General features: G+C 42.9%; 1 long non-coding RNA gene across 3 annotated transcripts; it reads right to left on the reverse strand.

Annotated features, from left to right (window-relative positions):
- Positions 1-1,572: 1,572 nt before the first annotated feature.
- Positions 1,573-3,995, reverse strand: LOC109704519. 3 transcript variants are annotated; one of them, XR_002214417.1, is made up of 6 exons: positions 3,802-3,995; positions 3,654-3,717; positions 3,443-3,576; positions 3,171-3,331; positions 2,720-3,065; positions 1,573-2,336 (listed from the first exon to the last, which is right to left on the reverse strand). It is a non-coding gene; the product is annotated as an uncharacterized LOC109704519 (long non-coding RNA). The 3 variants fall into 3 exon arrangements; XR_002214416.1 differs by having other exon boundaries at positions 2,720-3,092; XR_002214418.1 differs by having other exon boundaries at positions 2,720-3,103.
- Positions 3,996-6,021: the final 2,026 nt, after the last annotated feature.

The following is a 6,021-nucleotide window of genomic DNA, read 5'->3' on the forward strand; positions in this document are numbered from 1 at the left end:
AATCTGGATAAACTGAGTTTTTCAATGTTCTGGGACCGGTCCCCTGAGATGAGAGACCGGTTCCCGAGAGTCCACTCTGCGTGAAAGTTCAAGGCAACCGGTCTCCTAATCTCAGGGACCGGTCTTCTGGTCGGTGCAACCGGTCTCTGGCATGAGAGACCGATTCCCAAACATTGGGATTTTTGACTCGCAGAGAGAGACCGGTCTCTGGCATGAGAGACCGGTTCCCGAACGTTGTGTTTTCTGTCACACAACGAGGGACCGGTCTCCCATCCAAGGCACCGGTCTCTGACAAACCAGTCTCCTCGAGAGGACCGGTCCCTGAGGACAACGTCAGTTTTTAAAATTGGATTTTTGCAATCCTAGTCTGTTTCTAAGTCTTCTAAACCTATAAATAAGATGTAGGGGTGTTTCTAAAAGAGGATGAAGGCATAGAATATTATTTTGAAACCCTAGAAACTTGTTGGGTGCATTCTTTCTTCTCTCAAACAACAAGTTTCTATTGGATCAATTCTTGAAACCCTAATTTCTTATTCTTCATGGAGAATTGATCGGGCTATTGCTTAGAAACATCTTCTATGGTTCTTTAATAATTGTCTAAGCAATAAATCATCATCAATCTTGGTATTCTTGCTCCGGACGGAGTGTGCTCGTGGATTCGAGTGGGCGTCGTGGATTCGGCGTGATCAAGGCTTCGTGGATTCGAAGTGTGGCGTTTCGTGGATTCGGGACGTGGCGTTCGTGGATTCAAACGTGGGGCGTGGACAACCCGTTGGTGTGCGCGAGATCCGGAGAAGATAAAAGAGAGGTTTGAGTCCGTGGAATCGGTAAATACCCTTGTAATCTTTTATTCTTAGTGGATTGTTATCGCGTGTTGGTCCCGTGGTTTTTTACTCCTAGTTGGAGTTTTCCACGTAAATCTCGGTGTGTTTTTTATTTTCCGCATTTATTTTTATCGCATTGAGATTTATGGTTTTGGCTATTACACCTATTCACCCCCCTCTAGGTATTAGATACAATCTAGATAGATCCTTGGTGTCACGTCCCGCTATCGCCAATTTGGTCGATCCGGGTCCGCACACAGACGCCGAACGGACAGAACCTCCCCTGTCCGCCCAAGGCTCAACAACAACGAGAACATGTATAAAGAAATGAACAATCCCCAGGATAACATTTCAATATACATGGCTTGCACGAGGGCAAGCAACAAAAACAAGTGAAACTGAACTTAACTAAACATGCATTCACTATACTTTTAAAACATTAAAACTGAACTATACATAACTGAACAACTGAAACATTTAGTTATTTACATGCTCTGTTATACATTTATTTACCAGTCTCTGTACATCAAAATGTATTACATAAAGCCAAAAATGGTATACCACTAGAACTCGGGTGTCCACTAGCTAGGCTGCTGGGCTCTTGCCAGATCCTCGGCCACACCGCTCGCGCTGGAACCTGTATGGTTAGTGGTATGAGAACTACTAAAAGTTTCTAGTGGGTTCGGCCGCCGACCTCACCGACTCACCCACTAGGTCTATTCAGGCATATGTAGGCAAGAAAAGTAAATAGATAGTAACCAACTATAACATGTAACTACTACAATGCCTGTACAAAGCTGAAAGGAACAATATATAATAACTGATAAATATGCATGCATGCTTTTAATGATGTTACCCAATCAAACTGGTTAACCCTTTTGGTTAACAATAACTCACCGACGATATCCCAAATATCGGGGAGACGCAAGCTACATCCCGACTAAACTGTCAACTAGGGGAGACGCTAGCTCCTGGTCCAGTTAAGATGACTACTCCAGAGCTCATCGTTCAAGGAGGAGCGACCTTCCTTGAACATAAAACTGATGTGAGTATGATCTGATCTTCCTTTAGAAGATCCAATGAAAGACAATGCAACACTTTACTCTAACTAGCCCTTTATGCTAGTTTCATGGTTTTATGTTTGATGCTAACCAAATCTCTAGTCATGATATCACCAAGTTCACTATTGTTATAGTCCATGCATTCATAGGGTTCTATGTCCACATACTAATGTTCATAGGTTCTCAATATTGATAGAAATTCAAATATTCAATTATCACTTGCATAATGCCAGTACCCTATAATGCATGAATACAAGTAATTCATATATAAATATGCTCAATGAAATATCATAGACATAAAGGGGGATTCAAAGATTTCGGATAGCACCACCCACCTGTAGGGATGTCAACTAACTCGAATCCACGTCTCGAACTGTGTCAATGATGATCTCACGTGACCTAACGCAAATAAAGCCTAAACGGCTTCTACCGTAATTAGTGCGTCGCCGACCTGTCGGAATGTCAATTTAGACTTCCGAGCATGTTTAACTTTCATTTATATAAAAATAAAAGAGGTTACACTAGAATCATATTTACATATTTTACAAGTTTGCATTTCCACTCTGTACATATATATATGTGTAGACAATGCACTCTGCCATAAGTTCCAATTTAATTTAATCCACAATTCACTTATTAACTATATTACATATAGCCTTCCAGGGGTTGTCTAACAGATTATTCCTACTCTACAAACTAAATCATGCATAATTTTACTTCTTGTGCTGCTACCAATATCAATGCTACTCAATAACTTCATTGCTGACACTTCTAGTAAAGTAGGCATTCTATAATAATTTCAACATTCTAAGTATGAAACAGCCTGGTTCATACCTTAAATTCGAGCTCTTTTTCACAGCTCACTGAATTAGAGGCTTCACTAGATTTCCTTCTTAATGTGGGTACCCAGATTTCACCAGGATAGCAACTTCACCTCAGCTGCAGCCTTACTTCCTTATCCAATTGGCTTGATTTCAGCTCACAATGAATTCTGCATCATGCTGAATTCTTGCTGAAATTTCAGCACTTCATCTTCCCTTTCATAGCTTGCTAATTTCCAGGCTCCACCAGATTTGTTGTAGCTCGAATTGTCAAAGAAGCTCCACTAAGCTTCTTCAATTCAGGTGCCCAGTTTGTCAAGGCAGTGGCTTTCACTTCAAGGTTGTACCAAACTTGCTCACTGCTTCAAATGGCCCAATATCAATTCCTGGCAGCAAACTACCCTTATATGGATCATCTCTAATGCAACTAACTTGACTATATTTAGATATTAGAACAAGCTTACCTTAATTAGGTATTCTACCAGGGTGTTCTCAGCTTCAACAACCAAAAATTCTACTTCAAGGTCTTCCTCAGCTGCAGTTCCTTACCTCAAGTTTCAACCTCCCAGAGTTGAACTTTTCACTTCAGCAGCTCCAATCAATCCGAGCCCTAATTCTGCCACTCCTGACAGCAACTTCCTCGATATATGTCAGTCCTAATACGATTAATTCGATTATAATCACACATACTTTTGTATTGACCATTTATAATACAATCAATTTAATTTGAATTAACCATTAGGTTCAGCTACTTTGACTTGATGATCAATTCGATTACTCTCAGCTTTAACAGCTCACAACTCCCAGGCTTTCTCAACTGGGACTCCACTTCGACAACTTCATCTAGCCATATCTTCAAATCTGCCCCTTCTAGTAGCAGGAAGTCCATGTAAGCATCATCTCTAAGGTAAGTAATTCAACTCAAATTAGATATAGACTTAACTTACCTTAATTTGGGACTCCTCCAAATTTCCTTCAGCATTAACTAACCCAAGGCCCCAAGTCTCAAGTCTGAAATTTCAACCATAAGAAATCCTTCCATAATTCCTCTCTAAAGCCTTTAATTGGCTACAATTTACTGTAGAACGCACTTACCTTAATTTGATGCTGAACCACGTTGCACAGTAACTCCAACCACAAGAATTCTCTGCTCGGTTCACCTCCTCCACTTGAACCCGCAAGCCTCAAGGCTGCTACCCCAATTTCCTCAAGCTTTCCCTAGCCTAGAGAGAGAAAAGGAGAACCAAAGAGATGAAAGAAGAAGAGAGAGAAGAGGTTCTGCACTTAGACAAGTGTAACCCACCAGGGGTGAGGTGATAAGGTTGGAATTTTGCACTCTAGCCTATTAATTCTCAGAAACTGCATTGCAGTCCAGTGCAGCCCGCAACTGTGTACCGGTACAGAATCAGTGGTGTACCGGTACACAGTACACCAGGGCTTCCACAACAGCAGTAACAACAGCTACTCTAGGGCCCTATTTCTCACATTTAGTTCATTTCAATTTCACTCAAACATCTCCAAAACCATCTAAGGAACTTTCCCAATCTACCAAAAGTGATTAATTCCCATTTTAGCATTATTGTGATCAATTTAGTCACAATTAGCTCGTAATCGAAATTCAATATATTACACTTGGGCTCCTCAAAACTTACAGTGTATACTATAGGGAGATTGATACGCTTCTTGCATGATCGCCCTTCGAATATTATCATCTTTTGGCATGCACCAATGATTTCGGAATCGGAGTGCGCCATCGGTTCCAATGCCAAAGTCCTCGGCACCACAGCTTTCAACTTGACTCCACACCTTTTGAAGATAAGAATCCGAAGCCTGTAGCTCTTTGATTTTCTCCAACAAGGTCAGTTGCACTACCAACGCGGCTAGTATTGCCGGCACTCCTGGCACTACTACTTCAAGACCCAACCGTTCCATCTCCTTTTGCAATAACGGTTGCGACGTGATTGCCGTCGCCAAGTTCTCCACTGATTTCCTACTTAGTGCATCGACCACGACATTGGCTTTTCGAGGGTGGTATAGTATAGTGACATCATAGTCCTTTAACAACTTCAACCACCGCCGCTGTCGCATGTTCAATTCCTTCTGGGTGAACAAGTACTTAAGACTCTTATGATCTGTATAGATCTCACAATGCTCACCGTACAAGTAATGCCTCCATAACTTTAGCGCGAATATCACCACGGCTAACTCAAGGTCGTGAATCGGGTAATTCTTTTCACAACTCTTCAACTGGCGTGAAGCATAAGCTATCACTCGGCCATTTTGCATTAATACACACCCGAGACCAATATACGAGGCATCACTGTACACCACGAAAGTCTCCCCCGGAGTCGGCAAGGCAAGCACCGGGGTCGATGTCAACCTGTTCTTCAACTCTTCGAAACTCCGATCACAATCGTCGCTCCAAATATACTTTACTCCTTTGTGGGTGAGGCGCGTTAGTGGAGTAGTTATCTTGGCAAACCCCTCCACGAACCGCCGATAGTAGCCCGCAAGTCCAAGAAAACTATGGCCCTCCGCTACACTTATCAGACGAGGCCAATCCTTGATCGCCTCCACTTTCTTAGGGTCTACCGAGACCCCATCGCCCGATATCACGTGGCCCAAAAATGTAACCTCCATAAGCCAAAAGTCACATTTCTTCAACTTAGCATAGAGCTTCTCTTGTCGGAGAATCTGTAGCACGGCTCTCAAATGCTCCTCGTGCTCCTCCTCGCTCTTCGAATAGACCAATACGTCGTCTATGAATACTACGACGCACCGGTCCAACAACTGCCTGAAGACTCGATTTATCAAGTCCATAAATGTTGCCGAGGCATTAGTAAGCCCAAACGGCATTACCGTGAACTCGTAATGGCCATACCGCGTACGGTACGCCGTTTTGTGCACATCCTTCGGTCTAATCTTTAATTGATGATACCCCGATTGGAGATCAATCTTCGAATACACCTTTGATCCTTGCAACTGATCGAATAGATCGTCAATCCTTGGCAACGGGTACTTGTTCTTAACCGTTACTTTGTTCAACTCACGATAATCCACGCAGAGTCGAAGCGTACCATTATTCTTTCTCACAAATAGCACCGGGGCTCCCCACGGTGACACGCTCGGCCTCATGAAGCCTTTATCGAGCAAGTCTTGTAGTTGCCCTTTTAGCTCCTTTAACTCCACCGGTGCCATTCTATACGGAGCCTTCGAGATTAGTGCCGCCCCGGGAATCAAGTCAATGATGAACTCAACCTCCCGATCCGGTGGCAATCCCGGTAACTCCGCCGTAAACATATCCGGAAACTCGCA

Source organism: Ananas comosus, unplaced genomic scaffold (genome assembly GCF_001540865.1).
Source record: "Ananas comosus cultivar F153 unplaced genomic scaffold, ASM154086v1, whole genome shotgun sequence".
Taxonomy (NCBI): Eukaryota; Viridiplantae; Streptophyta; class Magnoliopsida; order Poales; family Bromeliaceae; genus Ananas; species Ananas comosus.